The following is a 15,367-nucleotide window of genomic DNA, read 5'->3' on the forward strand; positions in this document are numbered from 1 at the left end:
GTCTTTGTTTTTTTAAAAAAAATTATTATTCTGGGATCCTCCAGCATGTCTTTGTTGTTGCAGTGGCTGGGGCCACATTCCGAATACGTGCAGATCGGCAGCTCCCTCTCAATGGTTCAATACAAACAGTCTGAGCTTTAGGAAGGAAGGAGAGAGAGAGGGAGGGAGGGAGTTTGCTTTAGCTTCACTCCTCCTCCCCTCCCCTCGCAGGCTCCATCACGCAGGGGATGTGATATTCTGAATATCCAGCGCCCGCCACTCTCTCCGCGATCTTTTATGAAGCTCCTGCCCGAGGCTGATCATAAAATAAAAATGTATTTCCACCGAGAGAATCATTGCGATCAATGAGAAGATTTTTTTTTAAAAAAAAAGGAGGGGGAGGGCGGAATCTCTCAGCACTCTTGCTATTTATTTCCAGTGTGTTCTGTGTTTATTCCATATTTTTTTTAAAAAAAAACAAAAATTAAGCTTGCAAAGAAATGCTGAACCGTTGCCGGTGCCACAAATCCTCCTCCCGCCCCGGGAGGGGAGAGAGGGGGAGAGAGGGGGGAGGGGGAATCGCGGTTACGCCGGACCCGGAGGGAATTGACTGCGGCACCGTCACCCGTGACAACGGGAAACCAGCGGCCTATTTCAGCGGGCTTCAAATCAGTTTGTGACCATCCTCCTCCCCCACCCCCCCCACCTCCCCTCACCAGCAGACGCCCCCCCTCCCCCCCCCCACCACCTCTCCTCACCAGCAGACGGATAAAAGCAAAGCGGCCTAACTACAGCCCGGCAGGTAGGCGAGAGAGGTAAGTTTGGAAAGTGAGCTCTGGGGGAAGCTGGTTTGGAGGTGGTGCAGCTGCAGTCGCTGCAGCTCCTGAATAATTAATAAACTGGCAGTGCAGCCTCAGCTTCCTGAAAGGTCCACGTTGAAAAGAATCACTAACGAGTTCTAGTTCTGACCCTCAATATCACTGAAACTTAAGGTGCAAACTGCTCAGTTTTTATTAGAGTCTGTTTAAAGATTTTATTCAACAATAATCTCAAGGTGCTCCTGCTGTAAGGAGGACGATCATTTGTCCTTCCAGTCTCGGTTTGCTCCCTTGAAGACATGTTGACTGCACTGGCTGCATGACAGTTGTCATCATATATATGTGTTCAGTAATCTCCTAGCAGCATGAATAAGCCAGGATAAAGTGACTGCATCTCAACAATCAACATCCGGGGCATTACCATTGACCAGAAACTGAACTAGTCATATAAACCACTCTAACCTGTCTCCATCTGAACTTGCAGCACTCCATTCTCCCAGGCCCAACCCTGACTTTGTTATCAAACCTGCCGACAAGGGTGGTACTGTTGTTGTCTGGCGTACTGACCTCTACCTCGCAGAGGCTGAGCGCCAACTTGCAGACACTTCCTCCTACCTCTTGCTGGACCATGACCCCACCAACGAACATCAAGCCATTGTTTCCAGGACTGTCACTGACCTCATCTCCTCTGGAGATCTTCATTCCACAGCTTCCAACCTCATTGTCTCCCAACCTCGGACAGCCCGCTTCTACCTCCTCCCCAAAATCCACAAACAGGACTGTCCTGGTAGACCGATCATGTCAACCTGTTCCCGTTCCTGTTCCACGGAACTCATTTCTTCCTATCTAGACTCTGTTCTCTCTCCCCTTGTCCAGTCTCTTCCCACCTACATCTGCAATTCCTCTGATGCCCTACAACATATCAACAATTTCCAGCTCACTGGCCCCAACTGCCTCCTCTTCACCATGGACATCCAATCACCTCCATCCTCCATCAGGATGGTCTGAGGGCTCTCCGCTTCTTCCTTGAACAATCCCCATCCACCACCACTCCCCTCCGTCTGGCTAACTTGTTCTCTCACTGAACAATTTCTCCTTAAACTCATCTCACTTCCTCTAAATAAAAGGTGTGGCTGTGGGTACCCGCATGGGCCCCGGTTATGCCTGTCTCTTTATGGGGTATGTGGAACATTCCTTGTTCCAGTTGTACTTGGGCTCTCTCCAACAACTCTTTCTCTGGTACATCGATGGCTCTTTCGCGCTGTTTCTTGCTCTCGTCTGGACCTGGAGAAATTTATTAATTTTGCTTCCAATTTCCACCCCTCCCATCACTTTCACATGGTCCATCACTGACACTTCCCTTCCCTTCCTTGACCTCTCTGTCTCAATTTCTGGTGATAGACTGTCCACCAATATTCATTACAAGCCCACCAACTCCCACAGCTACCTCGACTACAACTCCTCATACCCTGCTTCCTGTAAGGACTCCATCCCATTCTTTCAGTTCCTTCACCTCCGTCGCATCTGTTCTGATGATGCCACTTTCCAAAACCGTTCTCCTGACATGTCTTCCTTCTTCCTTAACTGAGATTTCCCACCCATGGTGGTTGAAAGGGCCCTCAATCGTGTCTGACCCATCTCCCGCGCCTCTTCCCTCACACCTTCCTCTCCCTCTCAGAACCACGATAGGGTCCCCTTTGTCTTCACTTTTCAGCCCACCAGCTTTCGCATTCAAAGGATCATACTCCGCCATTTCCGCCAACTTCAGCATGATGCCACCGCCAAACATATCTTCCCTTCAACCCCCTCTCAGCATTCCGTAAGGACCGTTCCCTCCGTGACACCCTGGTCCACTCCTACATCACCCCCAACACCTCAACTCCCTCCCACGGCACCTTCCCATGCAATCGCAGAAGGTGCAACACCTGCCCCTTTACTTCCCTCCTCCTCACTGTCCAAGGGCCCAAACACTCCTTTCAAGTGAGGCAGTGCTCCACTTGCATTTCCCTCAATTTGGTCTACTGTACTCGATGCTTTCAATGTGGTCTCTTCTACATTGGCGAGACCAAACGCAGACTGGGTGACCGCTGTGTGGAACACCTTCGGTCTGTCTGCAAACATAACCCAGACCTTCCTGTCGCTTGCCATTTCAACACACCACCCTGCTCTCATGCCCATGTGTCCGTCCTTGGCCTGCTGCAATGTTCCAGTGAAGCTCAACACAAACTGTAGAAACAGGACCTCATCTTCTGATTAGGCACTTTACAGACTTCCGGACTTAACACTGAGTTCAACAACTTCAGATCATGAACTCTCTCCTCTATTCTCACCCCTTATTGATCCCCTTTTTTCCAAATATTTACTTTTTAATTTTTATATATTTTCCCCACCTATTTCTATTATTATTATTTTTAAAATTTATTTCCATTCATCGTTTTATCCCCACCTTTTAGCCTATTTCGATCTTTTCTCCCACACCATCCCCTCCCCCCATCTCACCCCCACTAGGGCCACCTGTCGCTTGCTCATCCTGTTTTCTACTCTTAATGTCACCATTAGCACCTCCTTTAGCCAGTATCACCATCATCAACACTCCTTTGACCTTTGGTTCATGACATATTTCGCAACCTCTCCTTTGCCTCCACCTATCGCTGGCCTTCTACCCAGCTTCACCTGTCCCACCCCCCTTAAACAGTGTATATTTCACCACATTTTTACCTCTTTAGTTCTGAAGAAGAGTTCTATGGACTCGAAACGTTAACTCTGTCTTTCTCTCCACGTGCTGTCAGACCTGCTGAGTTTTTCCAGCAATTTTTGTTTTTGTTAGCCATATAAATGCTGTGGCTACAAAAGCAGGTCAGAGGCTAGGAATCCTGCAACGAGTAACTCACTTCCTAACTCCCCAAAGCTTGTACACCATCTGCAAAGCACAGGTCAGGAATGTGATGGAATACTCTCCGCTTGCCTGAATGAATGCAGGTCCCACAACACTCGAGAAGCTTGACATCATCCAGGACAAAGCAGCCTGCTTGATTGGCGCCCCATCCACAAATATTCACTCCCTCCACCACCGACGTACAGTGGCAGCAGTGTGTACAATCTACAAGGTGCACTGCAGGAATTCACCAAGGCTCCTTATACAGCACCTTCCAAACCCACAACAGCTACCATCTAGAAGGACAAGGGCAGCAGACACATGGGAATACCACAACCTGGAAGTTCCCCTCCAAGCCACTCACCATCCTGACTTGAAACATATCACAGCAAAATACTGCGGATGCTGGAAATTGGAAATAAAAACAGAAAATGCTGGAAAACTCAGCAGGTCTGACAGCATCGGTGGAGAAAAAAACAGAGTTAAAGTTGCGAGTCCGTATGACCCTTCATCAAACTGAAAAAGGGTCATATGGACTCAAAATGTTAACTCTGTTTCTCTCTCCACAGATGATGTCAGACCTGCTGAGTTTTTCCAGGCATTTTCTGTGTTTGTGTTTGAAACATATCACTGTTTGTTCACTGTCGCTGGGTCAAAATCCTGGAACTCCGACCCTAACAGCACAGTGGGTGTACCTACACCACATGGACTGCAGCGGTTCAAGAAGGCAGCTCACCACCACCTTCTCAAGGGCAATTAGGGATGGGCAATAAATTTTGGCCTAGCCAGTGATGCCCACTCCCATGAATGAATAAAAAAAAACAGTTACCACTGTCAAAATCTGTATTCATTAGTAATTTTTTAATTTGATCTGTAGGTAGCTATAGCTTTAATTGAGTGTTTCTACAGCTTGTTAAAATCAAAATTGTTCCATGAGAGTGTCTGCTAACCGGGGGTTACAAAACCTAGATTTTTCCAAATGATTGAATTCATTTCACTTTTTTGTTTTGAAAACAAAAGATGTGTGCAGTATCTGTGTCTCATGGGTGCACAAGGCAAAAAAAATGAAAGAAAGTAGACCGGTAAATGCTGAGGGCAGCCATTTAATAAAACAATCAGCCGAGAGGAGAAACCGATGAAGAGCATAATTAGGATAATAGAACTAAATGTATTGGTTAAACTATCACTTTTGATGATTGAGAGTTGAGCCATGTAGATCAGTAAGTCCCCAGGTTTGAACCAAGATCTTCTAAGTTATCTCAGGAATATTATAAAGCAAAATTTGACATCTAGCTACATAAGGCTATATCAAGGCAGATGACCAAAAGTTTGTTCAAAGAAATAGTTTTAGGAGTGTCTTAGAAGAGGTAAGAGAGGTAAAGAGACTGTAAGATTTAAAGAGGGAATTCCAGAGCTTAGGACCTCGGCAGCTGAAGGTACAGCCACGCATAGTGGCCAATTAATATTGGGTTTGCTAGAGAGACCAGAATTAGAGGAGCGCGCAGATCTCTGGGACTGGGGGACATCACAGAGATAGAGAGGGGCGAGACCATGGACAAATTTGAAACCAGGATGAAAATTTTAAAATTGAGGTGTTACTTAACTGGGAGCCATCGTAGGTCAGCAGGCACAGGGGTGTTGGCTGAATGGGACTTGATGTGAGTAAGGACATGAGCATCAGAGTTTTGGATGGCCTCAAGTTTACAGAGGGTAGGATGTGGGAAGATGGCCAAGAGTGTTTTGGAATAGTCAAGTCTAGAAGTAACAAAGGAATGGATGAGAGTTTCAGGATGAGGATGAGTTGAGATGGGAGCAGAGTTGGGCTATGTTTATGGGTTATGGAAGTGAAAACAGGTGGTCTTAGTGATGATGTGGCTATGTTGTCAGAAGCTCATCTTGGGGTCTGATATGAAACCAAGGCTGAAAACAGTCTGGTTCAGCCATAGACAATTTTTAGGGAGAGGGATGGAGTCGGTAGCTAGGGAGCAGAGTTTGTGTCAGAAACCAAAAAACAATGGCTTCGGTCTTCCTACTATTTAGTTGAGGAAATTCCTGCTCATCGAGAGCATTAGCCAGGGTTAATCCTGCTGACGGCAGCAGTTCAATGACCTGTGATGAGTGAGGACAGCATTAAGTTCAGTTCTGATGCCTACCATGTGGCAAAATTGGCTGGCACTACTCGAATTTAAGGCTCTCAAGAATAATGGCCATTTGGGAAAGATAACATACTGTACGGGCTGCCTGAATAACTGTATTCTAGCACTGAATCAAGAGCATTATTGGGGGGCAGTGGGGATTTATACAGAGAAAGAAATTAGTGATAGAAGAAAAAAACTGAGGACTTGGCAGTTAGGCAGAAGGAACTTTCTATGTGAATAAAAACAAGTAAAGCCGACAGTACTTTAAATCACTCAGGTACTAAACAAATAACATGTTCTAATAAGTTAGAAAATTAAAGATGTTGAGTTAATAAAAATGCTAGATTTTGTAAGTTTGAATTCGTTTTAAGTTATGTTTCTTACCAGTGTCAAGGTCAGGGTTTCACTTCTAGTCTATTTGAATGGACACAGCCCTCAACAGAACAATCAGAGTAGCAGGAATGACAATAGATGGAAGGAGGCATAGCAGCATTCTGGTTCCATGACTGTTGGAGCTTATAAGTCAATTAAAGTTACACCATTTCAGCAAAGGGTCACGTTGACAAAGATTACATACAGAATTTCACAATAGCAGTTTGAACCTGGCCGTACAATTGAGAAGGTCCCACCTTCTGATAGTTACGAAGCTAGCTGAGCTCAGTAACATTGCAATAGGGGTGACACCATCAGCTTCAGCGAGGGCAAAATCATTCCAAATTCCACACTTAGTGAATCTGATGGAAATATATGACTAGGCGTCAACTTCCAAAATATACTTCTTTGTAATCCTGCAGTTGAGATGTCACCATTATGTTTAATGCCCTTCTATGAGGTTGTACTACACTATTGTTTACTTTTCAGAATTGGTTGCAGTGTATTGCAGGCAGCATTGCCATTCATTTAAAAAGGAAGGAAATTTTAGGTGGAGCAAATTTTGTTCAAAGTTGTAATTTTCCAAAATTTTCAAGATTCTGGATGGTGGGGGGGGGGTCCCAGCGAGCTGAAAAACCACAAATGTAATGTCTCTACATAAGCAAGGAGGGAGACAAAAAGCAGGAAACTATAAGCTAGTAAGCCTAACTGAGATTGGGAAAATGTTGGAATCCATTATTAAGGAAACAGTAGCAAGACATTTAGAAAATCAAAGTACAATCAAGCAAAGTCAACACAGTTTTATGAAAAGAAAATTTTGTTTGATAAATCTATTATTCTTTGAGGATTCCAGGAGCTGGGTGGATACAAGGGAACCAGTAGATGTAGTGTATTTGGGCTTGCAAAAGGCATTCAAAAAGGTGTCATAAAAAAGGTTACTACACAAGATAAGAGCCCATGGTGTTTGGGGTCGTATATTAGTGTAGAGAGAGGATTGGCTAACTAACAGGAAGCAGAGATTTGGGGTAAATGGGTCATTTTCAGGTTGGCAAACTGTAACTAGTGGAGTGCCACAGTGATCAGTGCTGGGACCAAAACTATTTACAATCTATATTAATGACTTGGATGAAGTGTTCCAGTGTATTGTATCCAAATTTGCTGATGATACAAAGATAGGTGGGGAAAGCAAGTTGTGAGGAGGATACGAAGAATCTGCTAAGGGATATAGATAAGTTGTGAGTGGACTAAAATTTGGCGAATGGAATATTGTCCATTTTGGTGGGAAGAATAATAAAGCAAAATATTATTTAAATGTAGAGAGACTGCGAATGCTGCAATATGGAGATTTCTGAGTGCCCTCGTACATGAATCACCAAAAGTTAACATGCAGGTGTACCAAGTAATTCGGAAGGCAAATGGAATGTTGGCCTTTAATGTAAGGGGGATGGAGTATAACGATAGAGAAGTCCTGCTACAACTGAACTGAGCATTGGTGAGACCACACCTAGAGTACTGCATATAGTTTTGGTCTCCTTATTTAAGAAGGGACATACAGTACTTGCATTGGAGGCATTTCAGGGAAGGTTAGTTAGGTTGATTTTTGGGATGAATGGATTTTCTTCTGAGGAAAAGTTGAGCAAGTTGGGCTATACTCATTGGAGTTTAGAAGAATGAGAGGTGATCTTATCGTAATATACGAGATTCTGAGGGGGCTTGACAGGCTAAGTGGTGAGAGGTTGTTTCCCCTTGTGGGGGAATCTAGAACTAGGGGTCATCATTTCAGATTAAGGGGCCTCCCATTTAAGACTGAGATGAGAAGGAATTTCTTCTCCGAGGATTTTGAATCTTTGGAATTCTCTACCCTAAAGAGCTGTGAAGGCTAAGTCACTGAATATATCCAAGGCTGAGATAGGCGGATATTTAAACCATAAGGTCAAGAGTTATGGGGAACAGGTACGAAAGTGGAATGAGTTCAAGATGGCCATGATCTTATTGAATAGCAGGGGGTGCTTGAGGATTCATTTGGCCTATGTTCTTATGTTCTTACTCCTCTTGATAATTGAAGAAAATATTAGCATCAGGCGGACCTTTGATTCACATTTTGATTTTGAAAGTGTAATGTTTTTTCACCAACATGGAGATGTCCATATAAGGTTTCCCAGTCTGATAGGTTGTCTTGGCACTATATGCCCAACAGGCTTCTGTGCATCAGCCATGACTTCATTCTAAACATCATTGTTGGAGTACTCCCCTTGGCTTGTGTATTTTCAGGAAACTGTGCTACAGGCTGAGAACCTGCATTCCAAACCATTAAAACTGTTTCCTAGGGATGGGCAGTTTTAGAGCAGCTCTCAAGATAGTTCAAAGGCCTGCAGTACAGTTTCACCTTTGGTAAGATGTGTTGTTTGCGTATAATGTTTGGTCCTGAAGATAGAAGCGACACATCTTCTGAAAGCCCAATCATGTCACACAGCATAATTGCAAGGTCAAATGCTTCTACAATTAAATCAATTTTATAGCACCATAGCAGATGGTTGCATGATGTTCCAAACCATTCACAAGTCCATAGATACTGAAGTAGTCCACGTCCATATGTAACAATACCTGGACAGCTTGGGCTGACAAATGGGCAAGTAACATTTGCACCATACAAGTGCCACATCTCCAACAAGAGCCAACCATCTCTCCTTGATATTCAATGACATTGCCATCACTGAATCCCCCACGATCCACATCCTGGGTGTTACTATTGAGCAGAAATTGAACCATATAAATACAGTGGCCACAAAGCATATGGAATCCTTTCGTTTATTAGCTGAGGCATAGAATATAAGAGTAGGGAAGTTATGCTGGAACTATATAAAACATTAGTTAGGCCACAACTTGAGTACTGTGTTCTAGTCACCTCATCATATGATATAATTGCATTAGAGAGGGTACAAAGGAGATTTACAAGGATGTTGCCAGGAAAATTGCAGTTCTGAAGAAAGATTGGATAGACTGGGGTTGTTCTCCTTGGAACAGAGGAGGCTGAGGAGAGATTTGATTGAGATGCACAAAATTGCGAGGGGCCTGGATAGAGTGGAAGGGAAGGGCCTATTTACTTTAGCAGAGAGGTCAATGACCAGGGAGCATAGATTTGAAGTAATTGGTAGAAAGATTAGAGGGGAGATGTAGAAAAACCTTTTCACCCAGAGGGTTGTGGCAGACTCGAACTCACTGCCTGAAAAGGTAGCAGAGGCAGAAACCCTCAACTCATTTAAAAGGTGCCTGGATATGTACCTCAAGTGCTGTAACCTGCAGCACTATGGACCAAATGCTAGAAAGTGGGATTAGGCTAAGTGGCTCATTTTTCGGCTGGTGCAGACGTAATGGGCCAAGTGGCCTCTTTTCTGTGCAGTAAATTTTCTGAGATTCTAAGAGCAGGTCAGAGGCTGGGAATTCTGCATCCTGTTTCCCCAAAGTCTTTTTACCATCTACGAGACACAAGCCACAGTGTAATGGAAAACTCTCCACTTGCCTGGATGAATGCAGCTCCAACAACACTCAAGAAGCTCGACAGCATCCAGGACAAAGAACCCTGCTTGATTGGCACCCCATCTACCATCTTAAACATTCACTCCCTCCACCACTGACAGACTGTGGCAGCAGTGTGTACAATTTATAAGACGCACTGCAGCAGCTCACCAAGCCTCCTTCGACAGCATCTCCCAAACCCACAGAATCCACAACCTAGAAGGACAATCGTAGCAGACACATGGGAACACCACCACCTGCAAGTTCCTCTCCAAGCCATACACTATCCTGATTTGGAATTATATTGCTATTCCTTCACCGTTGCTGGATCAAAATCCTGGAATTCCTCCCTTCCTTATCAGATGGACTGCAGTAGTTCAAGAAGGCGGCTCACCACCACTTTCTCAAGGACAACTGGAGATGTGCAATAAATGCTGGCCTTGTCAGTGAGATCCATATCCCATTAAAGAATAAAAAGAAGCTTTCATTTTAGAGAATCTTTCCTTGGATCTTGTCTTTTTCAACTCATTTGGAATTTACTGCCCGAGAGGTAGTTGGAGCAGATGCAATATTAACTTTTTAAAATCTGAGTTCAGACATCCAGTCAGTTAACTCTGGTGAAATGAAATAGTGATTTATCGTAAATCATGATCAAATCGGCTGAATGAGTAAGTGGATGATGGGAATATCTTCATCATTGCTACTCTGAATGAGATATTGGCCTGAATTTTGTACTCAGTGCAAAGGAATGATGCTGTTTGCCTTGCTGCCAGTTGTCCACAAAAGTCTGTAGGCTTGTTAGGAGAGATTTCCACTAATTCTGGTTCTGTGTGGCCCCTCCTACAGGGACCTCTGGCATCTGTGAGCAGAGCACGAAACAGTGAGGGTCTTCAACCATTAGACTGTAGAGTCCTTCCTGAGACAGTCCAAACTAGGAAGTATAAATTAGATCTAAGTGATAGGGAAATACAGATCGGATTAAGGGAAAGCAATAAAAGAGACAGGCATAAAAATCATTAAAAAAATTATTTGAATTTTTAAAAAATCTGCCACCTTTATTTTCTTCTGTGAGAATGAGATTCCACACTTATAAAGTTAATTATCAGGGACAGAGAAGTTGTTCAGTAATTATCACTTATTATGCCATCAAAAATGCATTCCTGAATGCAACAGCACTAAATCTTTCAGCCATTTTTAGTGCTGAACTTGTGGGCAAATACCCCAAGTTTACACCATTGTAGTCATTCTGCTGAGGTGAGGACTGTAGCAGAGCAGGTGGAGCAGGATATCTCTGGCAGTGACTTCTGAATATGATATGAGGGTTAATACTGTGGTTGAATATTTTTGGTTCACAGAATTGTTATGGTGTAGATGGATGCCATTCAGCCGATCATGTCTGCACTGGCTCTCTGAGCATTTTAACATAGTACCAATCTCCTGCCTTTTCCCCGTAACCCTGCACATTGTATCTATTTAGATAATCATCCAATGCCCTTTTGAATGCCTCAATTGAACCTGCTTCCACCACACTTCCAGTCTGTGCATTCCAAACCCTAACTACTCACTGTGTGGAAAAAGATTTTTCTCACCTCGCATTTGCTTCTTTTGCAAAACACTTTAAAACTGTGCCCTCTGGTTCTTGATCTGCTTACGAGCAGAAACAGCTTCTCCCTATCTACTCTGTCCAGGCCGCTCATTATTTTGAAAACTTCTATCAAGTCCCCTCTCAGCCTTCTCCTCTCCAAAGAAAACAGTCCCAATTTCTCCAATCTTTCCTCATAACTGAAGCGTCTCATCCCTGGAACCATTCTCATAAACTTCTTCTGTACGCTCTCCAGTGCGTTCATATCCTTCTCATAGTGTGGGGCCCAGAACTGTACACAATACTCCAGCTGAGGTCTAACCAGTGTCTTATATAGGTTCATCATAACCTCCCTGCTCTTGTACTCTAAGCCCCTATTAATGCAGCCTAGAATACTGCATGCTTTAGAAACAGCTCTCTCTAACTGTCCTGTCTCCTTTAATGACTTATGTACATATACACCCAGGTATCTCAGCTCCTGCACACCCTTTAGAATAGTATCCTTTATTTTGTACTGTGAATATGCCTATGGTGTTATCATAGACAAAGGAAACCACTCAGCAGGAGAGGTATTTGAAGCTTAAAGTCTTAAGAATAATTCCTTCTAATGAGGATCAATAGAATCAAAACCTTGACTACATTTATTTTTTATTGCATGGTAGTGGGGGATGGAGAAGGCATTAACAATCCTAATGGTTAACTGAAGTTTATGAAACTTGCCCATCAGTCAGCAAACAATTAGATGGAAAGCTTTAGCAACCTTTTTCTCCTTTTGTAGAGTAAGTTTTCATTAATACTTTCAAGTGAAGTTAATGGGACCATAACTATAGGTGGTTTGTAATGTTCAGATCACATGCTGGATACTGAAACACTTTAAGACTAAAGCTATTCATATGTCAAAAGTATATTCATTATTGTAATATTAACCCTTGGCTATATGTATTGTGATGTATTACAATCTTTATTAATATTTGAAGTTTATTCAAGTTTCGATGTACCTTTTTAATTCCCCATAATTTCAGTCAGAGGGAGCTAGACCCAAGGACACATAACTGGGTTATGGGCCCTGTTAAATCTCTGAATGAAGGATTGAAACCGACCAGAATTATTATCTTCTCCTATTATCTTCTCCTTGATAGACTTTTTACAACTATTTCTAAATTTGATTTTAATTTCCTGGATATTATAAGGGCCTGGGTGAAACTTCTCAGTAAATGTTCTCTTACCACAAGAGAACTGGAGTGGGGGTTTGTGAGACTTTGATACAGAAGTCTAAATGAGACAGTTAAAGTTTTAAGCACACACAAATTTACTATAATAAGATTGCAATTGTGGTGGTTATACAAAAGATATAAATTGCAAGCTAGATAAATCCCAAAAAGAAAAGATAACTAGTTCTTATTTCTGTAGGAGAATCCTAGGTTTAGACCTTACTTGTTACAGATATAGCGTTTCAAAAGAAAACAAGGATATCCATAAAATATTAAGGTAATATTACTTTGACCTCTGAGTATGTGAGATTCGCTGGGCTCAACAGGTCTAAAGTCAACCTATGAGAATCTAACGAATCTGAAAATTCGAGTTTAGGTTGAGATATTTATAATGAATTTTGGTCTTGTATAATTAACAGTTACCTAGAAGATGTTAATTTGATCAATAATCGACCACCCTTAATTGGTATGCTATATTTGGTAGATGGACCCCCTATTATAATGAGGGTGTCCGTTCAATTTGTAGGAAATGTTATTTTGAATTTATTCCTGAAAACTGGACTTTACGTAACAGTCATGTTGGGCAATGTTGCTTAATCAAAGTACAGTGTCCAGTAAGCTAATAAGACCTGAAGCCTAGCATTATTTTACCTGATTGCGGTTTTAACTATGAGGAGTAGCATTGTATGTGCTAATGGCAAGAAGCATAAAGAACTGTTTTTTAGGTGTATGTATTTCTTATTGGTGAATTCACATTATTGTGAAGGGAGTTAACTTTGCTGTCAAGTTAGTTTTGACTCCTGTTAAATGTTTTACTGTGAATTTATCCAAAGTAACTTTTAACCTAATACTCTGGTAAAAATTCCATGTTATTTGACCCCTATTCCTTTACAGTATAAACTCCTAAAACATAATTTGAATTTTTTTTTGTTTTAACTTTAAACCATCTTGAGGAAAAGATTAGACCCTTTCCTTAAAAAAATAAGTTTTAAACTTTTTGCTATAACCCCCTTTCCTTCTTCCGTCCCCTTTGGAATTATTTTCTAAAACATGGGCTTGATGAACTAACAGTGATTCAAAGCTATTTCTTTAAGCCAGAACAGTGATAACTGACATGGTTCTACGGTGTCCAGAACAATGGTGTGACTGGACGACAAACTTATCAGCCCAGAATTGCTGGATTGTTCCATGTTACTTAGCCCTTTCCCCTCACCTTTTTTGCTCTAAAAATTTTCACACTGCAATTATTTTTTATTCGTTCACAGGATATGGGCATCGCTGGCTAGGCCAGTATTTATTGCCCATCCCTAATTGCCCTTGAGAAGGTGGTGGTGAGCTGGCTCCTTGAACTGCTGCAGTCCATGAATTGCAAGCTGATGTCAAGGAGGACACTGGAGCACCTGGGTCTGTGGTGAACAAAGGGGCCAATGCTCTATCTCCTTAACCAATGAGATTTATGATGTGCGAATGAAGCATGGAATTGACTGAGAAAGAGGAAAGAGTGAATTAGAGTTAAATTAGATATATAAAAAATAAGAGGGAAAGAAAAACTGAATAAAGAGAAAGGAAAAATAAGAATTAAAGGAAATAAATCACTAAGAACGAGTTACTACCCGCAGGATTGAGACTTCAGAGTTTCATATGTTCCCTGTTGAGGCACTAGAGGTTGAGTGCATTGCAGGAAAATTTACATAGTGGTAATGAAGTGCATATTAATCTCACTGCTATTTTACCAACAGTGTCTGGCCCATTCACACTGCTAAAATGTTTTAAAACTGTTTAGACCTTGACATTACACATTGTGAATAGTATATTGATTTATTGACAGAAATTGTCAGCTACAGTATTTAAACTGAGGAATTCATCTGTTTATATTAAACTAATTAATAATGCTTGTAGAAAAAGGAAAAAAAAACATGTAAATATGTTTAGACTGTGGTATCAATAACCTGACACTGTTCCAGAACCTTGAAGAGTTTTACAAATTTATTGTGCACAATAAATCTTCTTATTAGGTATTGTTTCTGATATTCGTTTAAGGGATGCTAGCATTGCTGGCAAGGATAGCATTTATAACCCACCCTAATTATCCTTGAAAGCTGCCACTTTGAACTGATACAGTATGTTTGGTGTAGGTACTCCCACAATGCTGTTAGGGAGTTCTAGAATTTTGACCCAGTGACAGTGAAGGAATGGTGATATATTTCTAAGTCAGGATGGTGTGTGACTTGGAGGGGAACTTCCAGGTGTGGGGATGGCCTTGACCTTCTAGGCCATAGAGGTCTCTGGTTTGAAAGTTGCTGTTGAAGAAACCTTGGCGAGTTGTTGTAATGCATCTTATAAATGGTTCATACTACAGCCACTGTGCACTGATGATGGCAAGAGTGAATGTTTAAGGTGGTGAATAGTGTGCCAATCAAGTGGGCTGCTGTTTTTCTGGTTGATGTCCAGCTCCTTGAGTATTGTTGGAGCAGAACTCGACTAGACAAGTGGGGTGTACTCCCATCTTCTGAATTGTATCTTATAGATGATGAAGAGGCATTGGGCAGTTAAACTATGAGTTACCCGCAGCAGAATACCCAACTTCTGACTTGCTCTTGTAGCCACTATTTACGTGGTTGATCCTATGACGTTTCTTGTCAATGGTGACCCCCTGCATGTTATGCTGGGGATGTAATTCTGCAATGGTAATGTTGTTAAATGTCAAGGGGATGTGGTTAGACTCTCAACATTATTGGAAATGGTCATTGCCTGGCTCTTGTGTGATGTGAATGTTACTTGCCGCTTATCCCCAGACTGAATGTTGTCCAGGTCTCTGCATGCGATCACGGACTGCTTCAGTATCTGAGGAGTTGTGAATAGAACTGAACTCTGCA

The 15,367-nt window shown here is 42.2% G+C and overlaps 1 protein-coding gene across 4 annotated transcripts in view; it reads left to right on the forward strand.

Annotated features, from left to right (window-relative positions):
* The first annotated feature begins 577 nt into the window (after positions 1-577).
* ccdc57 (coiled-coil domain containing 57) overlaps positions 578-15,367 on the forward strand; it is a 184,594-nt gene continuing 169,804 nt past the window's right edge. For all 4 annotated transcript variants that reach the window (XM_078570969.1, XM_078570970.1, XM_078570972.1 and 1 more), the window contains exon 1: positions 578-794. The gene's annotated coding sequence lies outside the window, so the exon portion shown is untranslated. The remainder of the gene's footprint in view (positions 795-15,367) is intronic.

The sequence above is a fragment of the Cetorhinus maximus genome, chromosome 24 (genome assembly GCF_964194155.1).
Source record: "Cetorhinus maximus chromosome 24, sCetMax3.hap1.1, whole genome shotgun sequence".
NCBI lineage: Eukaryota > Metazoa > Chordata > Chondrichthyes > Lamniformes > Cetorhinidae > Cetorhinus > Cetorhinus maximus.